General features: G+C 42.6%; 1 protein-coding gene across 5 annotated transcripts in view; it reads left to right on the plus strand.

The window, feature by feature from the left end:
- The first annotated feature begins 8,473 nt into the window (after positions 1-8,473).
- KLHL5 (kelch like family member 5) overlaps positions 8,474-24,020 on the plus strand; it is a 93,169-nt gene continuing 77,622 nt past the window's right edge. For 3 of the 5 annotated variants that reach the window (XM_061419939.1, XM_061419941.1, XM_061419940.1), the window contains exon 1: positions 8,578-8,796. The gene's annotated coding sequence lies outside the window, so the exon portion shown is untranslated. Of the gene's footprint in view, positions 8,797-24,020 lie in introns of all 5 variants that reach the window. The other 2 variants (XM_061419942.1, XM_061419938.1) reach the window with 2 other exon arrangements.

The following is a 24,020-nucleotide window of genomic DNA, read 5'->3' on the forward strand; positions in this document are numbered from 1 at the left end:
GCAACTTTCATTTTTAAAATGCAAAACAAGTATATTGAGATGCTGGAAGAATTTTTTTTTCCTTGCATGAAAATACATACCAGTACTTTGTGTTTACTCCCTTTCCTTATAAGTTTATAGACTCCTAAATTAAGAATCTTCTAAAGTTTTATGAAACTGGTAGTGTAACACTATAAATTAGAGGAAAGTTTCCATCCATATATATTATAATGCTAATAGGTAGAAATGGCCTTGCTCTAATAAGTTGCTGTTTCTCAAGGCTTCATAGGGAAGGGGTGCTTTTTTTAATCCCTCCATTCATTCATTCAACAAACATTTATAAGTGCCTGTCATCACAGATGTGGGTTTAGAGCCTTGGGTTCTTGGAATTAATAACAGTAATAATAATAGTGAACATTTATATAGTAGTGAGTGAAAGTGTTAGTCACTCAGTCATGTCTGATTCTTGCAACCCTATGGTGCCTCTGTCCATGCAATTCTCCAGGTAAGAATGCCGGAATAGGTTGCCATTCCCTTCTCCAGGGGATCTTCCCGACCCAGGGATTGAACCCGAGTCTCCTGCATTGCAAGCAGACCCTTTACCATCTGAGCTACAATGGAAGCCTATCCATATACGTTGTAATGCTAATAGGTAGAAATGGTCTTGCTCTACTAAGTTGCTATTTCTCAAGGCTTCATAGGCAAGGGGTGTTTTTAAAACTATTCATTCATTCAACAAATATTTATAAGTGCCTGTCATCATAGACCTCTCAGCTAGTCAGGGAGGCAGATGAGTAAACCAATGTTCATAGCCCATTAAGTACCAGTGGTGATAGAGGAGCGTACAGGATATTATGGGAACACAAAGAAGGAACAGGCTCAGTCTGGAAGATTAGGATAGTGATTGCCAGAGCAGGTCCCCTTGAGTTGAGTCTTGAAGGACTCAGGCAAGCAGAGATTGGAAAGGCTGGACTTGCCAGAGGGAGGAAAGCTATTTGAAAGTACAGTTACAGAAGAAATGATACATTCTGGACACTGCAAATCATTTGGAATGGACACAGGCCTGGAGAGGGGTTAGATTACAAAGGCTCTTACTACCACTCTAAAATGTTTGAACTCTACCTTGAAGGCAATGGAATCACTGAAGCTTATTAAGCAGGGTCCTGGGGGATGAACAGAATGAGGTTTGTGTTTAGGAGATGGGAAGGAAGTGTTTAAATTGTTTTACAAAAACTTTTTTTTTTTTTTCCCAGTCAGAGCATAGCCTGATTATTGGAGGCCTACTTATGAATGAAGGAATGGAAATACGTGCATGAGGGAATGCACACTCTTTCCCCGGGCCTCAGCAGCTTTGCTGGGGTGGAGGCTGGGAGAGGGGGACAGACAGGCTTGCTTATTTTTTGTTTTTAATTTTTGGTGAAAAGTTGGCTTTACTCATCACTTATTTACCTTTTCTCAATTATGGCATTTCGGCATCCCCAGCGACAGTACCCTGGAAGGTGGGGCTGGCCCCGCCCCTCCATGATCATTAACCTCCCTGAATGGTTACAAGCCGCAGGCAGGGTTGCAGGGCTCACCTCACAAGGCTCAGTGCCCTCTGACTCACGGGCTCTGAGCCTAGGGACTGCTGCCTGCCTGGCAAGGGCCACAGTGTTCCCATGGGTGGGACTGAGCAGACCGTGTGTTGGGGGTGATGCCAGGTCTCTGCTCAGGACAGGATCTGACAGGGCCATCTGTGACAGTAATATGTCCTAGACTGCGGGTGGACAGACCTGTTGGGCCCTCTGGGTCCTGCCACTGACTTGCTGGGTAGCTTTAGACAAGGCCCTTCTTGTCTCTCTGTCAGTCTGTTTCCTGGTAGGCACTGCCAGAGAGGTCTCCTGGAAGCCCCTCCTGACTCAGAAGGGAGTCAATACCAACTTTGCACTTCTACTGAATTGTGACCATGGCTTTGTGCTTTGAAGGTCCCTGTGTGTCTGCGGCTGGTGGGGGGCATCTCTCCCCATAGGGCCGCCCTTGCCATTGCTTTTCCCACCTTCGAACAGGGCTGCCCTCCAGTGAGAAACCCTCAGACTGTCAGCACCTGACTCTATGGTCTCTGCTGCCCAGCACTGCCAGACCCCTGTCCCAAGAGGGGTGTGCTTGAAGGACAGTTCTTACGTGAATACTCTGAAGACGAAAAGAAGTGACCTGACAGTGGGCTTAGAATGACCTTTCCTCCATTAAGAGAGTTCCACCTAAAGAAGGAGCTCTCACACTATGTCAGTCCTCAGAGTCCTGGGATTGGATTGGGACTATGCCAGCACCCTCTGACCGGAAGTAAGAACTGAACAGGTGTACAAGTCCAGCGGTCGTGCCTGGGACAAGCCTGATGCCTCTCATGTAAAAGACCCAAAATGACTCTACAATGTGGAGAAAGAAAAAGAGCCAGGAGAGAAGGAAACTAGGCAAATTGCCTTTAAATTTATACCTGCCCTTAGGGGATGAAAGTTTGTTCCTGGAAGAATGGAAACCATAGGAGAGCAGTTGAACAAACAGCACCTGGAGCTACAGGTGCTGTTTATATTTTCCATAATAATTTCATATTTACTTTCCTCTAGAATTTGGTCTTTAAAAGTTCATTTTGAAAATTCTAGATTGGCTTGGCTGTGGTAAAGAAAGCTAAGGGAACTTTTTCTTTATTTTGGTGTTTGCATCACGCTCAGTTGGTAAAGAATCTGCCTGCAATGCAGGAGACCCCGGTTCGATTTCTGGGTTGGGAAGATCCGCTGAAAAAGGGATAAGCTACCCACTCCAATATTCTTGGGCTTCCCTCATGGCTCAGCTGGCAAAGAATCCACCCACAATGCAAGAGACCTGGGCTTGATCCCTGGGTTGGGAAGATCCCCTGGAGAAGGGAAAGGCTACCCACTCCAGTCTTCTAGCCTGGAGAATTCCATGGACTATATAGTCCATGGGGTCACAAAGAGTCAGACAAGACTGAGCGACTTTCATTGTTTTTGCATCAAGTTAAAAGGGGGAGTGAATTGCCCTGGGGAACCAAGAGAAATCAGAATGAGAATCTGAGGTAAAATTCAAGGGGACATACTTTGGGTTGGATTTACTTGGCCACATGTTCCTCCCACCCTGGAAAGGCTCCTTCCAGGAGTATGATCTAATCAGACCTCTTAAAGCTGTGTATTTTCATAGGAGGAAATGTCTCCTGCATTGGCGGACAGATTCTTTACCACTAGCACCACCTGGGCAGAGAAGGCAATGGCACCCCACTCCAGTACTCTTGCCTGGAAAATCCCATGGATGGAGGAGCCTGGTAGGCTGCAGTCCATGGGGTCGCTGAGGGTCGGACACGACTGAGTGACTTCACTTTCACTTTTCACTTTCATGCATTGGAGAAGGAAATGGCAACCCACTCCAGTGTTCTTGCCTGGAGGATCCCAGGGACAGGGGAGCCTGGTGGGCTGCCGTCTATGGGGTCGCACAGAGTCGGACACAACTGAAGTGACTTAGCAGCAGCAGCAGCACCACCTGGGAAGCCCCGCATAGTAGATACTCAGCAACTATTCTTTGAAGGAATGAATAACTTCAGATAGGAAAGATAGGTTGTATTCCTTTTCATAATGGCCAAAGGGCTTTTATGAAATTTATCTTATAACTGGAAAGATCCCCTGGAGGAGGGTATGGCAACCCACCCCAATATTCTTGCCTGGAAAATACACATGGACAGAGGAGCCTGGCTGGCTACAGTCCATAGGGTTGCATAGAGTTGGACATAACTATGTATTTTCATGAAACAGGAGGCTGTTTCATGTCAAAACAAGGAGAACAACAATACTGTTAAAAGTAATCCTAAAGCCTCTAAAAGCAATCCCATTTGTGAGATCCAGATTTTGAACATAGATACTACATAAAATGACATTTAAGCTTTTAATCCTCCCCACCCACACAACTGATAATCAGAGCAGAAAATGAAAAGTAAAACCATTTCTTTACTAAGTGTATCCATACACTAGGATTAAGTTGTTTGCTATCAGTACTACACCTTAACTAAATTCAAACATTAATTGTCACCTTCCCTCTCATGATTAGTTCAGTTCAGTTCAGTTGCTCAGTCGTGTTTGACTCTTCACGACTCCATGAATTGCAGCATGCCAGGCCTCCCTGTCCATCACCAACTCCCAGAGTTCACTCAGACTCACGTCCATCGAGTCAGTGATGCCATCCAGCCATCTCATCCTCTGTTGTCCCCTTCTCCTCCTGCCCCCAATCCCTCCCAGCATCAGAGTCTTTTCCAATGAGTCAACTCTTCGCATGAAGTGGCCAAAGTACTGGAGTTTCAGCTTTAGCATCATTCCCTCCAAAGAAATCCCAAGGCTGATTATTATTATTATTATCATGATTATTCTCAACTAAAATCATTTGAGCATTCAAAGGACATTGTATTGGCACCATTTATCAAGTTATCAGTAGAGTAATCACATTTTAGGTTCAATTATTCCACTTCTGATTGCTGCTATATCATCTCAGGGAAAAAATACTAAGACTTTGACAGCATTTATTGATCTATTATTACTCTCTGATTCTATGGATCCATTTATGGCCCAAGTTGTAAGATCTTACCATAAATTCTTAGCTGTGAATGCTTCAACTCCTGTTTCTTAGTATATTGCCAGAATAAGAGGTTAAAAACTACCATTTTCTAATTCTAATTTTAAATACGATAAAACCAGGCTGCATTTGAGACCTCATTAATATGTCTAAGTCAGATGACCCCAGTTACAAGATAAATTTCATGAAAGCCCTTTGGCCATTACAAAAAGGAATACAACCTATCTTTCCTATCTGAAGCCATTCATTCCTTCAAAAGATAGCTGCTGAGTATCTACTATGTGGAGAAGGAAATGGCAACCCACTCTAGTATACTTGCCTGGGAAATCCCATGGGCAGAGGAGCCTAGCAGGCTCACACGTATACGGGTCACAAGAGTTGGACGTGACTTAGTGACTAAACCACCACCACCACCAACTACTATGTGGAGCTTCCCAGGTGGTACTAGTGGTAAAGAACCTGCCAATGCAGGAGACATAAGATCCCTGGGTGGGGAAGATTCTCTGGAGGAGGACATGGCAACCGGCTCCAATATTCGTGCCTGGAGAATCCCATAGACAGAGGAGCCTGGCTGGCTATAGTCCATAGGGTTGCATAGAGTTGGACACAACTGAAGTGACTTAGCATGCACGCACATATCTACTATGCGACAGACAACACTGGAAATGTAACAGTGAACTACAAAGACAAGGTTCTGCTGTCCTGAAGTTTATATTCTAGTGGGAGCAGAGAAACAGATAAATGTCAGGTAGTGCTAAGTGGACCCACTCCAGTGTTCTTGCCTGGAGAATCCCAGGGACCAGGGAGCCTGGTAGGCTGCCCTCTATGGGGTCGCACAGAGTCAGACACGACTGAAACAACTTAGCAGCAGCAGTAGCAGCAGCAGCAGTGCTAAGCGGTGAGAAATAGGGAGATGGAGTGGAGGTTATGGTTTGCAAATTTACATAACACAGTCAGGAAAGGTGACATGAAGGAAAAGGGAGACAGTCGTGTGTATGGCTAAGAGTGTTCCAAACAGAGACATGCAAAGACTTCACTGGCAAATGCTTGGTGTGATGGCAGAAAAGAAATCCACTGTGGGGAACAGCCTGAGAGTAAGCATGCTGTCAGCTGAGGCCAACAGCAGGATGTCAGGTCATAAGGGATATATATTTGATTTGCTTTCATTGGGGTGGTGGAACAAATAACCTGAAAACAAAATTAGTAAATCAAAGAGAATAGATTTCAGTTCAGCTCAGTCACTCAGTCATGTCTGACTCTCGGCGACTCCATGGACTGCAACCCACCAGGCCTCCCTGTCCATCACCAACTCCCAGAGCTTACTCAAATTCATGTCCATCTAGTCGGTGATGCCATCCAACCATCTCATCCTCCGTCATCCCCTTCTCCTCCTGCCTTCAATCATTCCCAGCATCAGGATCTTTTCCAATGAGTCAGTTCTTCACATTAGGTGGCCAAAGTATTGGAGCTTCAGCATCAGCCCTTCCAATGAATGTTCAGGATTGATTTACTTTAAGATTGACTGGTTTGATTTCCTTGCAGTCCAAGGGACCCTCAAGAGTCTTCTCCAACACCACAGTTCAAAAGCATTAATTCTTTGGTGCTCAGCTTTCACTATGGTCCAACTCTCACATCCATACATGACTGCTGGAAAAACCATAGCTTTGACCTTTGTTGGTAAACTTGTCTCTGCTTTTAAATATGCAGTCTAGGTTTGTCATAGCTTTTCTTCCAAGGAGCAAGCGTCTTTTAACTTCATGGCTGCAGTCACCATCTGCAGTGATTTTTGGAGCCCAAGGAAATAAAGTCTCTCACTGATTCCATTTTTTCCCCATCTATTTGCCATGAAGTGATGGGACTGGATGCCATGATCTTCGTTTTTTGAATGTTGAGTTTTAAGCCAGCTTTTTCACTCTCCTCTTTCACTTTCATCAAGAGGCTCTTTAGTTCTTCGCTTTCTTCCGTAAGGGTGGTGTCACTTGCATATCTGATGTTATTGATATTTCTCCCGGCAATTTTCATTCCAGCTTGTGCTTCATCCAGCCTGGTATTTCCCATGATGTACTCTGCATATAAGGTAAACAAGCAGGGTGATAATATAGGCAATATAGACATACTCCTCTCCCAATTTTGATAGACTTCAAACAATATATTTAGTATGAAATAAAGGAGAAGGAATTCCTATTTCTTAAATTAGGATTCATTTTCTTTTTACAACTACAATTGTAATCTGATTTGATTGTAATGCTTTTCTAGCCTTTCTCACTATAAACCCAAAAGACTGAATTAAATTTCCAAAACTGAACAACAAATAATGATGAGAGGAAACAAAACTATGAGAGCAATGTCATTTGCTATGAATGTGCACAAATGTTAACACGGAGAAATCAAATGAAGGCTGAAAAATAGCATTCAACTCCAAAAATTCAAACTGTGGGTTTCACAGCTGTCTTTTGTAATTAAAGACAATGCTATTCAAGTAATTTTTATCCATGCATGTAGGTGTGATTGCAAAGAGGAAGTGGGGAGTCTCTTCCAGGTGGCTCTGATTAAAAAAAAAAAAAAAAATGCATCCTGTGCTTTGTGGTTGGAGCTCTCACTGGGATTTTATAAAGTATCTCTTCCTGATTGTAACAGTTTAAAATCAGCCCATCCACTTCCTTTTGAACTAGCAGTCCATATCAATGCCTCAGTGTTTTACATTCTGTTGGTTTTTCTAACCACTTCCCCAAGTGGGGGTGTACAAAAATAGATCCCTAAATCTCGCAGCCACCCCAGGCGGTTGCCACGAACGCAATTTGGCCAAGTTGTTCTGCTATTGACTTGACCCATCAGTCTTCTGGACCATTTGCTTGCATTGGGTTTTCATTATGGACACACACTAAAGATCTCCAGTGCAAATTTCATTTTGGGAGGACTGACGAAATGCAACCTCACGGACAGGATGACAATGTATCACAGGAGCACTAAATCTGAAAATAATGAACAGACGCATTACTTTGAAAACAGAAACCAAGTGGACATTTCCTTTACACAACACTTAGAGACAAACTAAGGGGGCCTCTTCCTTCCCTTATCCACCATGAGCTCCGTGGGTGCAGGGACCTTGGCTGCTTTGCTTAAGACTGATTGAGTTAAGCCATATGAAGCGCTTTCGATTGGTGTTGGGATACAGGCGCTGAATAAACTGAATTCTCAGCACCTGGCATATATACATATACGCACACACACTATATATATAAATACATGCATTAATATATATTGGCTAGAGGAATAAAGAAGGAACCAACTTCAGCGGAATTCCTATTATCCCACCATTAGAAAACAATGATTATGACCCCAAAGTTGAGGATCGTAATTATCATGACACGTATCCACAAACCCACTATGGGGCGCAATAATTACCAGCGTGTTGCATGGGGAAGGGGTAGAGAGTCTGGAGAAAAGAGGCAACTCTTGGTGAGTTCCCCCAAAGCTTTAGGACAATACAGTCCTGTCCTCCAAGGAATCAAAAAAAAAAAACCAACAACAACAACACAGCCCGGCTCTCTGATCGCCTTCCAGCCCTGCAGAAGGACCTCTTCCTAAACTTCCACCCCCAGGAATTTTCCCTTATCCCGGTTTCAAGGGGCAGGGAACAACCGGAATCTTTGTCAGGTCCTCCGCGCCCCGCCCCCTCCCCCAGAGCCCCACCCAGCCTGACGTCCCCCTCCCCCACAAGCGGCCCCTGCTGCACCCCGCCGCTCCCCTTCCTTCTCCCCCGACTGCCCAGGCCGTCGGCGCGCACCAGGCCGGGGGGGAAGGGAAACCAGAAGGGAAACCACCAACCCCGCGGCAGCGGCGGTCTCCGGGGGCTAGCGGGCCGGCGAGGGGGGGGCGGAGCCTGGCGGAAGGGGGCGGGGCAGGCAGCAGCTAGCGCCGCGCCGGGACTGTTGGGCTAGCGGGCCCCCGACCCCCAACCGCCAGCTGGCCCCCCTCCAGCGCTGCCTGACGAGTTTCTCGCCCCCTGGCCTCGCACCGCCTGACGGAGGAGGAGTGGCCCGCCCCGGGCCGGCCGGCGGCGGGCGTGAGGCCACCGGGAAGGGGTTGGGGGCGCCCGAGGGGCCGAGCATCCTCCTCCTCGGCCCGCCGGCCCCCGCCTCCTGCTTTCCCTCCGCCCGCCTGGCCGCCCCGCCCCGCCGTGACCCCCGGCCGCCTCCGGAGCCCGACGCGGTAAGTGCGACTTCCTCCTCGGCGCCGGGGAGGGGGCCGCGGCGGGTCGGCCGCGCACCGAGGCCCGCTCCCCGCCCCCACGCGACCCTCCTGCCGGGCCCTCGGAGAGGCGGCCCCGGGCGTCTCGCTCCGGAGGGTGGGCCAGGCGGGGACCTCCCGGGGCTCGAACCGCGGTCCGGCCTCCCGCCGCTCAGTCGCCAGCCCGGAGCGGCGTTTGGGCCGCTCTCGAGTTATGCAAAGTTCTAGACGCGGCGTTTGTGGCCGGCGGGCTGCGGCGTGGGCTGCGGTCCAGAATCAGTGCTTCCTCCCCCTACTCTTCTACCAATAAAACTTAACTGGAAACCATTCTGGATTTTTTTTTCCCCTCGTTACCCTCAGGCTACCATAAGCTAAGTTTCTGAGTAATTGCCTCACCCTGGGAGTGTGGAAAATAAGAAAGAGACTTTTATTTCAAGAAAAACCAGCGTGTCTGGTTGAAACTTTCTCAGAGATTTAGTCTTTTCAGTTCTGGTTGAAACTTTTTCATTTAGGCATTTCACAGTCGTACCCAGAGATCAAAACATGACGAAGAAAGTTTGGTGTATTAAAGAGTAAAGCATTTCTGCCGTCTTTATTATCGATTCATTAAAAAATTTTTTTAATGATACATTTACAAAATTCACAGTACAGAAGAGATACGCTGTCTCGCCCCACCCAGCAGTATTACCAGTTTCTTGCGCATTTTTCCAGAGATAATGTATATGCCAATGTCTTTGCTTTTTAAAAAAAAAAAAAATACGAAAGTGTTGTGTATTAAGTGCCTAGCAGTTACTGGTACCCAATAAATGGCAATTGTCCTTCCGTTTAAAAAAGTTTAATAAGTCTTTTTGGTTATTAGACCGCTGAAAAACCAATAATGACCTCCTTTGGTTTTAAGCATAGTGAATATGACTGTATTGTAAATGTGTATGTTCTGTTGGCTTCTCAAAGCTATATGAATACTTTTACACAAAGGTGACACTGATATTTCGGGGTACTGGGACAGGTAGGGAGAAATCAGTATGAAATTGTAAGAAAATAGAACTTGATGTGTATAATAGTTCCAAAAATGATTTAAAGCAACTTAATGTCCATATGGTACTGTGGGGTGAAACAAAATTAAATGAAAAGTTGAAGCAGAGCAGGGAAAAAAGTCAAGGGTAAGATAACACCAAGTGCATGAGATCCTGTACTAGAGGCGAGTCACAGTTTTGGCTCTGAACATCGCTAGCAGCCAGGGGGAGGAGAGAGAGAGGAATAAAGTAAGTTTCAGTGTATTTCAAATTCTGAGATAAAAACAGACCAATTCTTCTGCCTAAGCCCAGCATTTTCCAATAATTAGGCCCGAGAGGAATGGTTTCTCATGGGGCCTAATTAAAAGAGATTGTTGTGATGCAGTTGACAACATTTTTAAGGTATCTACAGAAACTGATGAATTTTGGATAACAATGTACTTCAGTATAGAGCAATAGTAAGACTCTAAAGGTAAGTTCTGTAAAGGCGTTAAGCCTTTCATAATGATCCATTCATAACGTGTAGAGTTACCTAGAATAGTATTTCCCAAACTGTATTCTGAGGCATGAGAAATCAGTAGTTTATTTCTTGAAATAAGATTTTAGCTTAAATAAGTTTGAGATAACTGGCTTAAACAAATTTCAGGGTTTTTTTTCCCCCTCAGTTTCTTGGCTAATGTTAGTTTACTTTCGTAAAGGGGGCTGTATTGTGTGACCTTCTCCAAATTTATTTGATATGGACCACGAATTGAAAACCACTGAACCTGTAGAAGTGGGTGGATTGCTTATCCTTCAAGCAGTCTTTGTGAATATTTCTTACAGCTGAGATTTGATAAGAATGAGAGAGCAAAGGGCCTGAGGTTTACCAATTTATTAAGAGCCAAAGTAAAGATAAAAGTCAGGATTTTAAAATGTGTGTATGTGCTCAGTTGTGTCAGACACTTTGCGACCCCTTGAACTGTGATCTGCCAGGCTTCTCTGTCCGTGGAATTTCCCAGGCAAGAATATTGGAGCGGGTTGCCATATCCTCCTCCAGGGGATCTTCCTGAGCCAGGGATTGAACCAGTATTTCTCTGCGTCTTCTGCATTGGCAGGTGGGTTCTTTACCACTGCGGCACCTAGGTAGCCCAGAATTTTAAAATATTTTACATCAAGGAAAAGGCTAGTTTCCCCCAGAGTTCTTTTACAGTTGTTCTGCAAATTGCCTGTTGGACCAAATGATCTCTAGAACTTCTTCCTGTTGTTCTGTGCTTCAGGGAACTTGGGATCTTGAATTAAACTAGGTTTAGGCAAGTAGAACCCCTTAAAGGATGATTTTAATTATTCTTGGATATAGATACATTATTAATATTTGCTTTTTATTCCAAACACTACTGGCACTATTACTGTCAAACCTGGAATTCTGTAGCTATAAGACATCTTGGAAAGCATGATACATAATGGAAAGGGATTTGGAGCCAGAAAATCTGGGATTGTGCCATTAATGCGCAGGGTTGTTTTCCAGTAAGTTTATGAACCTCTCTGAATCTGTTTCCTTATTTGTAAGATTAGAATGATGACAGTATGCAGTTCATTAAATGAATGTTGAGAGTCTAATAGGTACTGAGTAGTGGAAAAACAGCTTTAAGAGTCCAAATGAAATAATGTATCAAGAATCCTTTACTATAAATTATTTCCATTCCTGAGTATAGATGGCAAGAGTTTGAACAGCAAGAAATATCCTATCCAAATATATTTGGCCTGTGAGTTTCAGATAGCAAGTAGTGAGAGTTGAGAGAATGAGGGATTAGTCCAAAATTTTGACTCCGCTCAGTTCTTGTGTTTGAATTTGGAGACTTAGGATAATAACTTAGGAGACTTAGATAATACTTTCTATAAGAAAGTATTCTATAAATCAGTTGTCCCCATCCTTTTTGGCACAGGGATGGGTTTCATGAAAGACAGTTTTTCCACAGATGGGGCAGGGTGCGGGGGGCGGGGTGGGGGGTGTTGTCTTAGGATAAGTCAGGCGCACTACATTTATTGTGCACTTTATTTCTATTATCACTATATCAACCCTGCCTCAGATCGTCAGGCGTTAGATCCCAGAGGTTGGGGACACTCTGCTAGAAATGATTCAATACTATATAAAATGTTACCATCCTGAAGATAAATTGAGGGCCAAAGGTATTCATTGTCTTCATTTATTTGGTTAAAAAAAAAAAAAAAAGACCCTCATATCTTAGTGGTTTAAAACAACAAAAGATTGTTTCTCAGTCATGCTAAGTGTCCAGTTAGGGTCAGCAGGAGCGCTCTGTTCGAGTAGTCATTTAGCGCCCCAGATCGTCAGAGGCTCATCTTAACACCTGCTTCCACATTTATTAGGCAGGGAGAAGGATGTGATAAATTGCACATTGGCTTTTAAAGACTTTTAATGACACACATAACTTCCACTGCCATTTCATTGGCCAAACAAGTCATATGACTGCAACCCAACTTCAAGGAGGAGGGGAAATGTAATTCTATCTTGTACCCAAAAAGAGGAGAAGGGGAATAATCTTGGGATGGTCTTTTGGACTACAACTAAGCAGACTTTATAGTTCCATGAGTTAACATAGTCTGAATAAATCAAATCCAAACCATGTTTTTCAGTATTCTATTTAGGGAATAGAAAACAGCGTTTCTTTGTGTATATGTAATCATAGAATTATGCTAATGAGAATTATAAAGAACATTTTTTATTAATTGGAACTGAAGTGCTTTTGGAAACTCCCAATTAGACAAAGTGTTTGGCCAAGTGAATTTCATTATTTTTTAATTATATGTCCATTCAGTAAACATTTGTTAAATGTGGTATTGTATGAGGCCCTGTGTTAGATCCTATGAGGGTAAAAAGCTGAATGGGAAGTTTATACCAACAGAAAACAGCTACAATTGAATTCTCTCTCTCCTTTTTTTCTCTTTAAAATAACATGAATAGAATCTTCTAATATGATAAAACTTGGTTATGTATATCTACATCATTACACTTTGCTTCTAATCATCTTTTTTGGTCATAGGGATTATTTGGTGACGTTATAGAAAATTAATTAAAGCAGAAAGAGTGTTTTGTTAGAAAAGTGATACAGCTGTCTGTCAAAGAATCCAAGGGCAGGACGTGAGTTGCTCAGAGGCAACTGGCATCTATAGCAGAAAGTTAGGAGCTGGAGCTGCTTTTCCTCTCCATATCTATAATTTCTTGCCAGTGTCTCTTTCCACACATACACTTCATTCCTCTTTTCTCTGTTGGCTGGCTTTCTCTGTTCTGCTCTTAAATGGGTGCGTTTAACCTAAGAGTTCACACACTTGAAACGAATTAGAGCCTTTGGCCATTTCAGAAGAACTACTTTTTTTCTAAGAGCCACATCTTGGTTAGTTCTTAAGGTAATTTACTATCAGAGTCTGGAAATGATCGAGTTGGCCCTAAAGTATAACAAGTTAGGATAATTGACAATTTTGTAATAGAGAGAGAAGCAGTTCAAATAGCTTAGGATGAAAGAAACCTGTGATGTCCATGAAAGTGCTACTACATAATTAACATCAGCTGGCAAATCTGGTGGGACAGGCTGATGAGAATAATCAGGATAAGAAGTTAGAACTGGAGCTGACTTGTAGTAACAATATCCCCTCCCAGAACACTGGCAGATGCCATCTCCATTGTAATACTGTCAGCCATCTCTCTTCCCTCTCCCAAGGTACAGATTACTGAATTGTCTAATGCTTATAAATCACCTACTTCTGATGCTAATACAGGGCTCCCTTGTTTCTTCCAATGACTAATAATGCAGGAAGACTGCTTTTCTATTCTTTTCTATCCTTCAAATTGGTCTAGACAGTCTCCTTGGACATTTTACCCTTTAACATGCTATTGCTGTATTTCTCCACCAACGTAACCTATTTTTATTGTCAATAAATTTCCATTCTTTTTCTTTAAACTGTGTACTTAGCGTTTCTAGCAGAGTTTCCTTGCCATTCTTTACCTATGCAATGTCTCTGTTCATTTGAGTTGAAAAACATCCATAGCTTCACCTCAGCAGATGGCTGAAGGGATGGACTGTGGAGAGGTATATGTTACCTGGAAGAGGGCATCCCCAGGAGAAAAGAGTAACAACAGAGGAAGGTGAGTAAAAGCTGTGTATGAGATTAGGTGGGATTTATCAGGGCTGTATGTTAGGCTAAAAAAGGCAAAAAGAGGAATGAGTTTGGGTTCAGATTGTAGAACATCTGCAACCTCATTTAAGACATTCTTAACAGTCTTGTTGCTGTGGAAATGATTGGGTTTTCTTGGGTTCAGACTTATAAAACTGCTGTAGGCTTGTTTACTCAGAAGATATCAGACAGGAACCACAGCTGGCTGGCAAGGCAGCATCACATGTTCCTCATCAGTGCTTGTGATCCTCACAGCAGGCCATGTAAGCAGTTTATGGAGCCACCTGGGAGACATCTCCCTACGTGAAAGCTTAGGTGCTAGGAAACAAAGCTCACATCAGGTAGGTCCCAGAGCCGGCTTGGCTTAAAACACCTCATGTCCCACAGGAGACATTGTCTCTTATATGACTCCATAGATTTAACTTCAGGGTCCCCTCAAGGGATGTGCCAGTTTCAAGAGCTATCACACCTAGGAAAGTCAAAGCCATGGCTTCTTGTGAGGTATTTATAGTTCATTATAATTCCTCTGAGTCCAGATGCAAATTTACTAATCAGGGGGATCATTTTTACTTGAGGAATGTTGCCAGGTAACATAGTTAACGTACCTACTTCATTAGATTGCCAAGGAAGTAGAACCAAGAGAGTTAACTGAAGGTTGGTAGTAGAAGAGAAAAAGATTTTACCCACACTTGTCATTATCCACAGTGTCTTCCATAATCCTTTTCATTTGGGAAGTATTCAGTAATACTCATTTTGTTAACTTTAATGTTGTATGTTTTAACTCTTTTCATGACAGGAAGTATGAGATAGAGGGAAATAGAGAAGAGAAAGGTAAGGCTGGAAGGTAGGCCGGGACCATTAGATCGTCAAAAACACTAAATTCCATACTAAAGAGCTTGCCTTTTATTTTTTGGGGGGGCAAGGGGTGAGGAAAGTTTTAACTAAGAGTGATGGGATCAAGAATTAAACACTTTGAAAGGTTAACTTTGGCTCTAGTATGGAGAGCAAATTAGAGATTTAGATTTGAGGACAGTTGGCTCATTTCTACTAAACCTGCCCTTTGGGCAGAGAGTTCTCTGATAAGCAGAAAGAAGGGATACTCAGTTCTGTGCTCTGCAGAGTTTAGAATTACTGGACAGACTCTGCATGGTACATTGGATGGAGGGGCCAAACCACTCATTTTTCTAAGTTTATTTGCCATCCCCTCTCCCAACTTGGAGACTGGGAGTTTGAGAGAATGGCTCTGAACTGCCTGAGAACATTGGGTTAACACTAAGAAATAACCCTTGCTTCCACTGGTTTCCACTGATCACCATGTGACTCACTTAGATTGCCTTATTTTGCTTTTTACTGGAATTAAATTATAAAACAGTCATTTGTTGGCTTTTTCTCTTCTTTCCTTTTTGTTTTGTTTTTTAGTTCTTGGTTATAGGTCAAGCCAGGGAGTTTCTTTAATGGCTAACTGGTTTGACATTTGTAGTGATTAACCATTTCTAATTATAAGCTGTTGAGAAACATAGTGCTTTACATTTTTCTCCTATTGTTTACACTGACCTTTTTACCCTTTCCTTGCAGAGCTTAACACTGTTCTATCTAATATAAAATGCAGTTTGTAAAATCTGATTGGGGCTACAACAGAGTCAAGTTAATCTGTGATTGACACATTGTGTTCCAAGAACTCAGGCAGTTTTGCTTGATTATATTAGTGTCTCAAGAGTACTGATTGCTCACTTTTTTCCATCACTGTAAAGCTACAAACAAGACAGAAACACTTACTGAATTTTGTTCAAGTCAGTAAAAAACAAAATTATAGCTATCCGGATTATTACTTTTTATGGCACATAAGATAGCTATGTGCATACCAAAAATACAGTATCTGGCAGGAAGTTAGCAGTGGTTTGTCATCATATTTATGGTATTAAGACGTTCATGCTTATGTCATAACATATTCACAAAATCAGGAGTGGGCAGCAAGGAAATCTTTTTTACCTGTCACAAGTCAAAGGGCTATTTAAAAGTAAATATTTTGTTATAATTGGGCTTCCCTTTTAGCTTGGTTGATAAGGAATCTGTCTGCAATGCAGGAGACCCTGGTTTGATTCCTGGGCCGGGAAGATCATCTGGAGAAGGAAATGGCAACCCACTCCGGTATTCTTGCCTGGAGAATCCCATGGACAGAGGAGCCTGGCAAGCTGCAGTCCCTGGGGTTGCAAGAGTTGAACACTACTTAGCGACTAAACCACCACCTCTGTTTTGTTATAATTATGCCATAATCTTCAGAATATCAGTTGTGATAACTTGTATAGATAAATTGGGGATACAAAGTCCATAAAATATTAATTTAGCTGATTTTTTAAATGTTACTTGCTCTTCTACTGTCTTTTAAGTACTGATACAGTTGAGAGATGAAAAGGTATTTTTGATACTAATGTGGGTCAGCACTTCATCCTATGAGAATTAGTGACAGGTTGGCAGGGAGCTTAAGTGGGGCAGACTCTGTGAGGCATTTGTACTTGGTGAATAAATGCCCCATTGGCACTTAATAAAGTTGAACTTAATAGTATATTGTTACATTAGGAGTGATATGTTAAGTCTGTTCTCTGGCTGTCTTTTAATAGCTAACCTTGATAACCTAGATATCAAATCAGCTATACTCTGAATCTGCTTCCCAGTTTGGACAATGGTGGTAATTACCTACTCTACTTCTCACAAGGTAGTCATGAGCTGCAAATGAGAATACCTAAAAAACAAGAAGCAGTGGGGTATCCTTGACTGTACAGTCTTTACAATCAGTCCTGGATTCAAATTGAGCCCTGCTACTCACCATTTATTAATATATGTAATCTCACTTCATTTTGTGGCCTCATCAGTTCAGTTGCTTAGTTGTGTCCGACTCTGCAACCCCATGGACTACAGCACACCAGGCTTCCCTGTCCATCACCAACTCCCAGAGCTTACTCAAATTCATGTTCATTGAGTCAGTGTGCCATCCAGCCATCTCATCCTCTGTCGTCCCCTTCTCCTCTTGCCTTCAGTCTTTCCCAGCATCAGGTCTTTTCCAGTGAGTCAGTTCTTCGCATGAGGTGGCCAAAGTGTTGGAGTTTCAGCTTCAGCATCAGTCCTTCCAATGAATTTTCAGGACTGATTTCCTTTATGACGGACTGGTTGGATCTCCTTGCAGCCCAAGGGACTCTCAAGAGTCTTCTCCAACATGCAGTTCAAGAGCATAAATTCTTCGGCGCTCAGCTTTCTTCACAGTCCAACTCTCACATCCATACATGACCACTGAAAAAACCATACCTTTGACTAGATGGATCTTTGTTGGCAAAGTAATATCTCTGCTTTTTAATATGCTTTCTAGATTGGTCATTGCTTTTCTTCCAAGGAGCAAGCAGATACGCAGATGACACCACCCTTATGGTAGAAAGCAAAGAAGAACTAAAGAGCCTCTTGATGAAAGTGAAAGAGGAGAGTGAAAAAGTTGACTTAAAACTCAACATTCAGAAAACTAAGATCCATGGCATCCGGTCCTATCACTTCATGGCAAATAGATGGGGAAACAGTGACAGACTTTATTTTTGAGGGCTCCAAAATGACTGCAGTCTCCTCATATATAAGGGTAAAAGGGATGAACCCTGTTTCCCAAGTGACTGTAACAACCAAATGCCACATTCAGTATAAAGTGTACACGTTACCTTGCACATTTACACATTCACAAAATGGTAGCTGCTGTTACAAATTAAAATTCTTTCTCGATACTTGTACATGCTACTTCCTGAATCCCATTTAACTGAAGAGAAAACCAAAGATGGAGGAGATGAAGTGATTTGTCCAAATTGTGTGCTAGCTGGTGAGAGGCTTGGTTATTGGCTCAAGTTTTTTCTGCTGTGTCACTTAGGGTACCATTAATAAGTGATTATGTGGGGCAGTGAGAGCAGAAAAATCCACACCAGCTACCTCTGCACTGGCTCATGGCTTTAACCTAATGCACTTTCTTCCCTCTGTAAAATGTACCTACTGATCCTGAAGACTGAGAGATCAGTCATGGCTGAGTAGGTTGCTCCAGGGCAGACCTACACGATTTTGTGCTTACCCACTGAGTTGGGTACTTACCGAAAGTTGGTTGTGTTTATTCACAAACCTGTTTTTACTATAAAACATTAATAAACATGTAAATTAATGGGAGTGTAAGGAAAAGACTTTTTTTATTCTTGAAAATTAAGTTGACTGCTTTCATATATCATCTCAATATAAAGGAAACAACAAATTTGCTATCAAATTTGATGAAGCCTGGAAAACTGTAAAAGAGTAGGGGGAAAATCCTCAAAGTCCAAAGCAAAGCCTGTCAAAGTGTTCAAATCCATGGTCCAGCTAACTGGTTCTTTAGGCTATTAGAGATTCTCAAGGAATCTCCAAACCAGACTTCAACAGTATGTGAACTGTGAACCTCCAGATGTTCAAGCTTGTTTTAGAAAAGGTAGAGGAACCATAGATCAAATTGCCAACATCCGTTGGATCTTAGAAAAAGCAAGAGAATTCCAGAAAAATATCTACTTTACTGATTATGGCAAAACGTTTGTGTAGATCACAACAAACTGTAGAAAATACTTAGAGAGTTGGGATTACCAGACCACCTTACGTGCCTCCTGAGAAATCTGTATGCAGGTCAAGAAGCAACAGTTAGAACCGGACATGGAAGAACAGTCTGGTTCCAAATTCAGAAAGGAGAACATCAAGGTTGTATATTGTCACCCTGCTTATTTACCTTATATGCAGAGTACATGAGAAATGCTGGGCTGGATGAATCACAAGCTGGAATGAAGGTTGCTGGGAGAAATATCAATAACCTCAGATATGCAGATGATACCACCTTATGGCAGAAGGTGAAGAACTAAAGAGCCTCTTGATGAAGTGAAAGAGGTGAAAAAGCTGGCTTAAAACAACATTCAGAAAACTAAGATCATGACATCCAGTCCCATCACTCCGTGGCATCTAGAAGGAGAAACAATGGAAACAGTGACAGACTTTATTTTCTCGGGCTCCAAAATCACTGCAGGTGGTGACTGCAGCCATGAAGTTAAAAGACGCTTGCTCTTTGGAAGAAAAGCTATGGCTAACAGCATATTAAAAAGCAGAGTCATTACTTTGCCACAAAGGTCTGTCTAGTCAAGGCTATGGTTTTTCCAGTAGTCGTGTATGGATGTGAGAGTTGGACCATAAAGAAAGCATCAACTCTTTGGCGCTTTTGAGAGTCCTTTGGACTGCAAGGAGATGAACCAGTCCATCCTAAAGGAGATCAGTCCTGAATGTTCATTGGAAGGACTGATGCTGAAGCTGAAACTCTAATACTTTGACCACCTGATGTGAAGAACTGACTCATTGGAAAAAACCCTGATGCTGGAAACGATTGAAGGCAGGAGGAGAAGAGGACGACAGGATGAGATGGCTGGATGGCATCACCGACTAGATGAACCTGAGTTTGAGTAAGCCCCGGGAGTTGGTGATGGACAGGGAAGCCTGGCGTGCAGTCCATGGGGTCACCAAGAGTTGGACGCGACTGAGCGACTGAACTGAAGGAAGTAAGGAGCCCACACTGGAATGTAAATTAACTACATCACAGCATAGTGTTTGGAGAAGGCAATGGCACCCCACTCCAGTACTCTTGCCGGGAAAATCCCATGGACGGAGGACCCTGGAAGGCTGCAGTCCATGAGGTCACTAAGAGTCAGACACGACTGAGCAACTTCACTTTGACTTTTCACTTTCATGCATTGGAGAAGGAAATGGCAACCCACTCCAGTATTCTTGCCTGGAGAATCCCAGGGACGGGGGAGCCTGGTGGGCTGCTGTGTATGGGGTCGCACAGAGTCGGACATGACTGAAGTGACTTAGCAGCAGCAGCAGCAAGCACAGGGTTTGGATCCACTGACATTTTTTTCATGGTAACACTTTCTCCTTGAAGGAAGCAGTGCATTAATTTATGTTCTGGCACATGTCTTGTGGTGTATCTTCTTGTGTATCTAGTGGTGGATACACCACTGGTCTAATGGATTCGATATTCATACTCTTTCAGAAATGCTTATAAGTTCTCTCTCCATTTCTGGAAGCCATAAGTGGAAATCACAGATGGTGGGTCGTGGTGGGCATGGCTTATGCAAGAAAGAGGACCCAAATTCAGTAGGAGACCCATAGCAAATATGTGGCATTAACCCTATATGAAAAGATTTGTAAATGAATGTGCATTTATGTGTTTTAACTTGAAATAAAATCTTTAAGAATATGCAAATACAATTTTCATGCTTACTAACTTTTTCATTTAATGGAGCAGCTATTGATTTCATCCAACAATGGGGCTTTTATTACACTCAAGAGTTCCAGCTAACTAGAAATGTATCTTTGACCTCTGCAGCTGTCAGGATCCTGTGCTTGCCCCTGTATATTTTTACCATGCTGTATTGCAACTTTAAAATTGAAGGTGAATTCCTGTGTTGTAATTCATTACAAAACTGTAGTCCTTTTTGCAGCCTTCATAGAGTTTCCAGTCCAGGGAAGAAAGTAAACATTAAGTAAATAATTTCAATGAAATTATTAAGTTATCTGAGCAAGTAGTTGGGATGCTATGTCATCACATAGCAAGGAGGCATAATTTAGTTTAAAGGTTAAAATTTACCCCACTTAATCTTTTTTACCTTGCTGTTAAGTAAGTAAGATCACAATGCTTTTAGGGTACAGCAGGAAATAAAATCCTTGTGTTAAATGGCTATAACTATGAAACTAGTCTTCATTTTCTGTGTATATAAGAGTTTCCAACTTTGAGTTTTCAATCTACCATGTAACTTAAAAAGTTAAACTAAATCTCTTAGTTTGTTATAGCTGAATTTAAGTTAAATACGTATTTTTAATTTTACTGATTAATTGGAAATATTTCCCAAGTATTTTTAACAGAGTGAAAAACTTAACATTGTGCTAGAAATTTAATTTTGTATTTCAGACTGTATTTCTAAGCTTATTTTCGTTACAAGAGAAATTTTGATGTCATGTGTTTTTGGTAACTATTGGAAAGAACGCAAAGATAATCAGTGTTAACAGCCCAGGATATATCTACCCAGGCTTTAAATTTCTGGTTTCTTAAATAGATTGCAGATTAATTTTAAACTATAAGCTAAACATGGGCTTACCAGGTGGCTCAGTGATTAAGAATACACCTGCTGATGGAGGAAATGCAGATTCAAACCCTGGGTTAGGAAGATCCCCTGGAGTAGGAAATGACAACCTGCTCCAGTATTCTTGCCTAGAAAATTCCATGGACAGAGGAGCCTGGCAGGCTACTGTCCATGGGGTCACAAAAAGTCTGACATGACTGAGAGACTGAGCATACATGCAGGAAAATAGGATTCTAGACTCCATATTCCTAGCTATTGGGTTGCTAAATACATAATTAAAGACAAATTTGTCTGAAGTCACTCAATCTTACTGAAACTGTATCCTTCTTATATATATCAGTTCAGTACAGTTCAGTTGCTCAGTCGTACTCTTTGCGACCCCATGGACTTGCAGCATGCCAGGCCTCCCTGTCCATCACCAACTCCCGGAGTTGACCCAAACTCATGTCCATTGCTCCAGTACTCCTGCCTGTAAAATCCCATGGATGGAGGAGCCTGGTAGGCTGCAGTCCATGGGGTCGCGAAGAGTCGGACATGACTGAGCGACTTCACTTTCACTTTTCACTTTCATGCATTGGAGAAGGAAATGGCAACCCGCTCCAGTGTTCTTGCCTGGAGGATCCCAGGGACAAAGGAGCCAGGTAGGCTTCCGTCTGTGGGGTGGCACAGAGTCGGACACCACTGAAGCAACTTAGCAGCAGCAGCAGCAGCATCTCCATTGAGCTGGTGTTGCCATCCAACCATCTCATCCTCTGTCGTCCTCTTCTCCTCTCGCCTTCAATCTTTCCCAGCATCAGGGTTTTTTCAAATAAGTCAGCTCTTCGTATCAGGTGGCCAAAGTATTGGAGTTTCAGCTTCCACGTCAGTCCTTCCAATGAACACCCAGGACTGATCTCCTTTGGAACGGACTGGTTGGATCTCCTTGCCGTCCAAGGGACTCTCAAGAGTCTTCTCCAACACCACAGTTCAAAAGCATCGATTCTTCGGAGCTCAGCTTTCTTTATAGTCCAACTCTCACATCTATACATGACTACTGGAAAAACTATACCCTTGACTAGATGGGCCTTTGTTGGCAAAGTAATGTCTCTGCTTTTTAATATGCTGTTTAGATTGGTCATAAAATTTCTTCCAAGGAGTAAGCATCTTTTAACTTCATGACTGCAGTCACCATTTGCAATGATTTTGGAGCCCCCCAAAAAAATAAAATTCAGCCACTGTTTCCACTGTTTCTCCCATCTATTTGCCATGAAGTGATGGGACTGGATGCTATGATCTTAGCTTTCTGAATGTTGAGCTTTAAGCCAACTTTTTCACTCTCCTCTTTCACTTTCATCAAGAGGCTCTTTAGTAGTTCTTCACTTTCTGCCATAAGGGTGGTGTCATCTGCCCTTATATCTGAGGCTATAGATATTTCTTCTGGCAATCTTGATTCTAGCTTGTGCTTCATCCAGCCCAGCATTTCTCATGATGTACTTTGCATATAAGTTAAATAAGCAGGGTGACAATATACAGCCTTGACATACTCCTTTTCCTATTTGGAAACAGTCTTGTTCCATGTCCAGTTCTAAATGTTGCTTCCTGACATGCATACAGATTTCTCAGGAGGCAGGTCAGATGATCTGGTATTCCTGTTTCAGAATTTTCCACAGTTTGTTGTGATTCACACAGTCAAAGGCTTTGGCATAGTCAAGAAAGCAGAAATAGATGTTTTTCTGGAACTCTCTTGCTTTTTTGACGATCCAGCGGATGTTGGCAATTTGATCTCTGGTTCCTCTGCCTTTTCTAAAACCAGCTTGAACATCTGGAAGTTCACAGTTCACATAGTGTTGAAGCCTGGCTTGGAATTTTGAGCATTACTTTGCTAGCATGTGAGATGAGTGCAGTTGTGTGGTAGTTTGAGCATTCTTTGGCATTGCCTTTCTTTGGGATTGGAATGAAAACGGACCTTTTCCAGTCCTGTGGCCACTGCTGAGTTTTCCAAATTTGCTGGCATATTGAGTGCAGCACTTTCACAGCATCATCTTTCAGGATTTGAAATAGCTCAACTGGAATTCCATCACTTCCACTAGCTTTGTTTGTAGTGATGCTTCCTAAGGCCCAGTTGACTTCACATTCCAGGATGTCTTGCTCTAGGTGAGTGAGCACACCATCGTGATTATCTGGGTCACGAAGATCTTTTTTGTACAATTCTTCTGTGTGTTCTTGCCACCTCTTCTTAATATCTTCTGCATCTGTTAGGTCCATACCATTTCTGTCCTTTATTGAGCCCATCTTTGGATGAAATATTCCCTTGGTATCTCTAATTTTCTTGCCGAGATCTCTAGTCTTTCCCATTCTGTTGTTTTCCTCTATTTCTTTGCACTGATCATTGAGGAAGCCTCATCTCTCCTTGCTATTCTTTGGAACTCTGCATTCAAATGGGTATATCTTTCCTTTGCTTTTTGCTTCTCTTCTTTTAACAGCTATTTGTAAGACGTCCTCAGACAGCTCTTTTGCTTTTTTGCATTTCTTTCCCATGTGGATAGTCTTGATTCCTGTCTCCTGTACAATGTCATGAACCTCCATCCATTGTTCATCAGGCACTCTATCAGATCTAGTCCCTTAAGTCTATTTCTCACTTCCACTGTATAGTCATAAGGGATTTGATTTAGGTCATACCTGAATGGTCTAGTGGTTTTCCCTCCTTTCTTCAATTTCAGTCTGAATTTGGCAATAAGGAGTTCATGATCTGAGCCACAGTCAGCTCCTAGTCTTGTTTTTGCTGACTGTACTTCTGCATCTTTGGCTGCAAAGAATGTAGTCAGTCTTACTTCTGTGTTGACCATCTGGTGATATCCATGTGTAGAGTCTTCCCTTGTGTTGT

This window comes from Bos javanicus, chromosome 6, assembly GCF_032452875.1.
Source record: "Bos javanicus breed banteng chromosome 6, ARS-OSU_banteng_1.0, whole genome shotgun sequence".
Lineage (NCBI taxonomy): Eukaryota > Metazoa > Chordata > Mammalia > Artiodactyla > Bovidae > Bos > Bos javanicus.